The following is a 5,931-nucleotide window of genomic DNA, read 5'->3' on the forward strand; positions in this document are numbered from 1 at the left end:
CCTGGGAGGTGGAGGTTGCAGTGAGCTGAGATTGCGCCATTGCACTCCAGCCTGGGCAACAAGGGCAAAACTCCACTCAAAAAAAAAAAAAAAAAAAAAAAAATCAGGTAACAACAAAGCTTTAAATTTTTTTTTAATTAAAAAAAGTTACAGGCAATGGGAAGAGAAGGCAGCACCAATGGTGGCACCTTCCAATCCTGGTGGTTCTAGGGGCAGGGAGAGGGGAAAGTCTTTTTTAAAACCAAGCCCCTCACTTCAAGCCACAAAAGAATTACTCTGATCAATATTAAATTGCATCAAAAACAAAATGGAATAAAAAGCAAATACTACTCTATGTTGGGGTGGAAGTGGGAGGAAAGAATGAGTCCTTTGAAGCAGGAAGGGAGACAGCAGGGGAAGGTTCTGTGCCCGTGACCGCGGGGGGTCACTTGCGCTGCTCCATGTTTACTTGCAGTGGTCTCAGGAAGAGCCGATTTTTCTTCTCTTTCTCCTCCTTTCTATTGGCTTGATGTTTCGCTAGCTGTCCACACGACCGTCTCGACTGTCCTCAGTGGTTTTCTGCCAGTCTCTTTCTCGTTTGGCTTTTTCTTGAGCTTCGATCTCTTCTTGCCTTTGTTGCTTCTTTTCATGAATTTATTTGGCTTCTCTCTCTTTCCTTTTAATTTCCAGCTCAGCAAAGAGTTTCATTGTCTGTTTATATACAGCTTGTTTGAACGGCTCAGAATCACCCACCTCTGCAATCGTACGTTTTCCTTCCTATTTTTAACTGTTTTTTTTTTTTGTTCTTTCACAGTGTGTTCCACGTATTCTTTTTCTGTCCGAGTTACATGCAAGGCCCTCTCCCTTTGCTCCTGCTCCGGTAGCAACTTGTAAGCTTTGTCCAGCTCTGTCAGCACCATCTTGATATTTGTCAGGATGCATCAGTGTCGATAACTGCCGAAACCTCTTCTTTATATCTTCATCTGTAACTTCAGGATCTAACTGAAGAACCTCAAAGGGGTTCAAACTGAAAGTAAGAGGAACCAGGATGGGTCAGTCTTTCAATCTGATTTTGGATGTTAGAACCAAGTCTCTCTTCTCTATTTGTTTCACATCAGTGTTGATGGTCATAAATGCTGCTTCGGTGCTGCCTCCACTGCCAGGAGTCCCGCTCTCTCCTGAAGCTGCCGTTTTCCTGATGCAGCCTCCACAGGACCCTTCTCTCTTATTTATTTATTTTTGAGATGAAGTCACTCTTTTTGCCCAGGCTGGAGTGCAATGGTGCGATCTTGGTTCACTGCAACCTCCACCTCCTGGGTTTAAGCGGTTCTCCACCTAAGACTCCCAAGTTGCTGGAATTACAGGCACCTGCCACCACGCCTGGCTAATTTTTGTATTTTTAGTAGAGATGGGGTTTCGCCATGTGGGCCAGGCTGGTCTCATACTCCTGACCTCAGGTGATCCACCTGCCTCGGCCTCCCAAAGTGCTGGGATTACATACGTGAGCCACCGTGCCTCACCGATCACTCTTGACTGTAATTGTTTTACTGATCCACCCTTCTACATAGATTAGTGGCTTGCTGAGAACAGGATATGTTTCTGTAGGGTCCTCCAGTTCCCCCTAATCCCTTTCTTTCTTGGCCTGACTGAGAGTGCCTTTGGCCTCCCTGTGACCCAGCCAGCTACATGTTTTCCCTGCAGGCTCGAACCCAAGCTAAGGCTTTGAACATTCCCAGGCACTGATGAAGATGCTTAGTTTGTTTTAAGTTGTTGCTCAAGACACTGACCTGAGCCAAATTCTTTAAACCCTCACATAAATTCCACACTCTGACCTCATCGTGGTGGACACAGCTAGGTAGAGCGTTGCTTTCTCTCTTGACCATTGGAGGATACATGGCAGCTCACTCTGTAAGTTTGTCCTGCTAATAAACACTTCAGACTGATCATCCTGGTGTAAGTGCTTCTTTCTTTGGAATCCCACTGAGCCCCATCTCAAGACCATCTGGGGCTCTCTCTTGTGGGAACTTCCCTGCCATGCTTTAGGGGCAATTCCAGCCACAAGGTTGGTTGGAGGGAACAGTATCTTTTATTTCTGATTCCTAGTTATCTATCACAGTTCCCTGCAGACATAAGACATTCAGTAAGTAAATGACTCTAGTGAATTGCTTTCTAGTGAAATGTATGCAGGTAGTTGGCATGCAGGTCGAAGGTGGCATGAGCACCAGATGGCTGCTCACAGCATGTCCTCCTGAGGCCCAGCTACACTCTCCACTGCAAATTCCATGAGCTATTATCTATATCTTTGTAATAATTTTCCCACCTGTCCCCCAATTAAGCCACTTCAAATAGGTTCCTGCTGTTTGCAACTAGAAATGTCCTAAGCAAACATTACCTCATAGGCTTATTGAATTGGACCATTGTATTGATTTGTGCATCTCACTGTAAATTTTATCTAAAAAAAAAAAAAAAAACAGGAGAAAAATTACCCCATGGTGTTGCCAGGAGGCATACATGAGATAATGCTTGCACAATGCTGTGTTAGTCAGGAATATTTTGAAAACAAGTGACCTAAACACAAATCGGGTTAAGTAATAAATGGAACACACAGGCTCACAGAACTGGAAAAGCTAGAGGTAGTTCTGTGTCTTTGTTCTCTATTGCTGCATTCTAAATTGCTGTAGCACCAATTTAGCAGTGCACACCACCACCCATGTATTGTTTCACAGTTCAAGACTAAAATCATGGGCTGAGCTGTCATCTGAAGGCCCTGTGGATAATCTGCTTCCAACCCTATTCTTCTTGTTGGCAGCATTCAGTTGCTCACAGTTGTAGGACTGAAGTCCCATTTCCTCCCCTCAGCTCTCAGCTTCTAGTTACCCATGGTTCCTTCCCATGTCCCTGCCACAGGCACTTCACAGCATGGATGTTTGTTTTTTTCCAGATCAATCAGAGGCTCTCTCTCTGACTTCCTGTTCTTAGCTCAGATGATGAGGTCATCCAGATCATCTCCTGATGATTTTAGACATTCATAGTGAAACTGGAGAGTTTCCTTGACCCCTTCATGGGACTTGCAACAGGGGTGACTCATTTACTCGGCTGCCATACTCAACCCCTTGTGGAAGGGAGCACATGGGCCATGGGTGTGGGAACCAGAGCAAAAGAATGCTGGATCCACCAGCCACTTCTCTCCCATGGCAGCAGGCCCTGTGTGGGTCCTGCGGCAGCATCCCAGGAGTGTTACAATGCTCTTTTAGCTCTGCTGTCCTGGTGAGGGAGGTGTCTGTGACACCCCTGAGCCTCAGAGGGCATGTTACCAGCTCAGTGGGCCTTTTATCTCATCATGTGGGTGGCTGCCCTCCATCAGCAAGGGCAAAGGGCCAGTGTGACAGCTTTTTGGGATCCTGCACCCAGCGCATCTCAAATTCTTGTCTATTGCCCAAGAGGAATGAGGTCACATGGACTTGAAGGATGGCAAATGTAGAGATTTTATTAAGCAGTGGAAGTAGCTCTCAGTGGGATGGGAGCTGGAAAGGGGATGGAGTGAGAAGGTGGTCTTCTCCAATGGCCAAACTCCTCTCCACCATCCCACCTGAACTCCTCTCCACCATCCCAGCCAAACTCCTCTCCAATCATAGTCTCCAATATTCAGCTGCTTTTCTCCTCTCCACATTCAGATGCTTCTGTCTTCTGTCCTTGTCTGCTATGCTGCTCTGTTCCTCTGCCAGTGGACCTTGGGGTTTCTATGTGCACAGCATGGGGATGTGGGGCGGCCAAAGGCAACATTTTGACAGGAAAACAGGGATGTGAAGTTCTCATTTAGGGCCACAGGTCCAGGCTTAAGGGTGGAACCCTCACCGGGGACCCTGCCTCCTGTTCACATCAATTGCATCAGTAAAATCTCTCCACAGTAGCACTTAGAGTTTTAGTGTTTGAATAACTGCTAGAAGGTGTGTGTAAACCAGGAACTGAGAATCTTGAGAGGGCCATCTTAGAATTCTTCCCACCACAGGCTGACTTCAGGCACGGCTGGATCCAGGCGCTCAGAATTGGTGGAGGAGGGGCATTATTCCAGCAGCTTCATCTTGCCTACTTGGGTACACTTGAGGCACAGTGCTTATTCTCTCAGCAGTCAAAGGCATCCTCTTTCCTGATGACCATTATGGGACTGACTGTGGGCCAACTTGAGCTGATGCCCATCTCTGAACTAATCACTGTAGTCAGAGGGTACAAATGCTCTGGTTGACTAGGTCTGAGTTACATGCTTTTTCTTAAACCCAGGGACTTGTATTGATTGGGCGTAAACCTTCAGACCAGTAGTTTTCAATGGGAAGAGGGGTGATTTTGAACCTTAGGAGACATTTGGCAGTATCTAGAGTAATTCTTAGTTGTCATAAAGCTGGGGGATAGGGATGGTACCAGCATTTCATGGGTAGAGGCCCAGGTGCTGCCATGTATCCTACAAAGCACAGGACAGTCCCCCACAACAAAGATTTCCCTAATGTTAATACTGCCAAGGTTGCAAAACCCTGATGCAGATGAAGAAAGGGGGTGCTTAAGGAAAATTAAAGTGCTCTTATCAGAAGGGGGCCTGGATGTTGGCAAAACCCACGGATTCCACTGCAAGTACCTGGCACCGAATCCGTTTTCTAGAGTTTAATATTTCTTCTTTCTGTTCTTTTTCTGATTTGTTTTCCCTCCCTACTCCTGACTCCCATCTTTTTACACACATCCTTTAGAAATAAACCTTCTTCCGCCTGTCTGCCAAGATTAGTTCTCGCAGTCTCTCCCTTCCTAAAGCACCCTAGGAGTTCCACGTCCTCTGTGATGCCTGAAACACAGAGGGGTAGATGCTGCTTCCTGCCTCCAGGACACACTCACCTGCCAGTCCAAACAGCTCTAGAGTAAGGCCCGCAGTGGTAAATGAAAGGTGATTGTTTTGTAATTGCAAACTTTTTCAGCCCCACACACCCACACATATACTTTTTTGGCTCAGATTTCTCCCAAGATATCAACAATAATGCCAAATTTCTGTAACCGTTGATTTTCTGTTTCCTTTTTCTTATCTCTATCTCCTTTCACCATGACTTTACCTTGGCTACATTTTTTAAAGTTTTGTCCTATTTTTAAATAGGTAATGCATTTATATGGTTGAAAATTTAAAAGCTTCAAAAGGATATATGCAGCAAAAGTCACTTCCACCTCTATTCCCAGCTCCCTAAAAACCTCACTGGAGGCAACTAATGTTACTAATTTGTTTATAAATCTTTCCAGAGGTATTATCTCTACTTATAAGCAAGCATGTATATAAGTCTTTCTTCTCTTTTCTTCTTTTTTATTTTAAACAAATGGTAGTATGCTGTTCACAAAGCTATGTAACTTGTTCTGGCTTATTTTATGGAAAAATTATTTTGGAGATTGTGCATATCTATGCATAAGAGCTTGCTCATTCCTTTTGTATAGGCTTAGTGTCCATTTTGTGGATGTGTCATAATTTATCTAACCAGTCCTCTCTCACTGGACTTTTAGATTATTTTCAATCTTCTGTTGTTACAAAAAGCAAAAAATACGCTGTCACTGGGTTTGGGGTAGCCCACCTGTAGTCCCAGCTACTTGGGAGGTTAAAGCAGAAGAATCGCTTGAACCCAAGACTTAGAGGCTGCAATGAGTTCTGATCACGTCATTGCACTCTAGCTGGGAGCCTGGAGGCTGGTCTCATGATAGAATGAGACGTCATCTCTGAAAAAAAGAAAAAAAGAGGCCAGGCATGGTGGCTTACATCTGTAATCTCATCACTTTGAGAGGCTGAGGCAGGCTGATCACCTGAGGCAAGGAGCTCAAGACCAACCCAGCCAACAGGGTGAAACCTCATCTCTACTAAAAATACAAAAATTATTCAGGCATGGTGGTGCAGGCCTGTCATCCCAGCTGCTTGGGAGGCTGAAGCAGGAGAAT

The 5,931-nt window shown here is 45.2% G+C and overlaps 1 pseudogene; it reads right to left on the bottom strand.

Annotated features, from left to right (window-relative positions):
* Positions 1 to 424: 424 nt before the first annotated feature.
* LOC100385969 (dnaJ homolog subfamily C member 8 pseudogene) lies at positions 425 to 2,825 on the bottom strand (annotated as a pseudogene).
* Positions 2,826 to 5,931: the final 3,106 nt, after the last annotated feature.

This window comes from Callithrix jacchus, chromosome 9 (assembly GCF_049354715.1).
Source record: "Callithrix jacchus isolate 240 chromosome 9, calJac240_pri, whole genome shotgun sequence".
Classification (NCBI taxonomy): domain Eukaryota; kingdom Metazoa; phylum Chordata; class Mammalia; order Primates; family Cebidae; genus Callithrix; species Callithrix jacchus.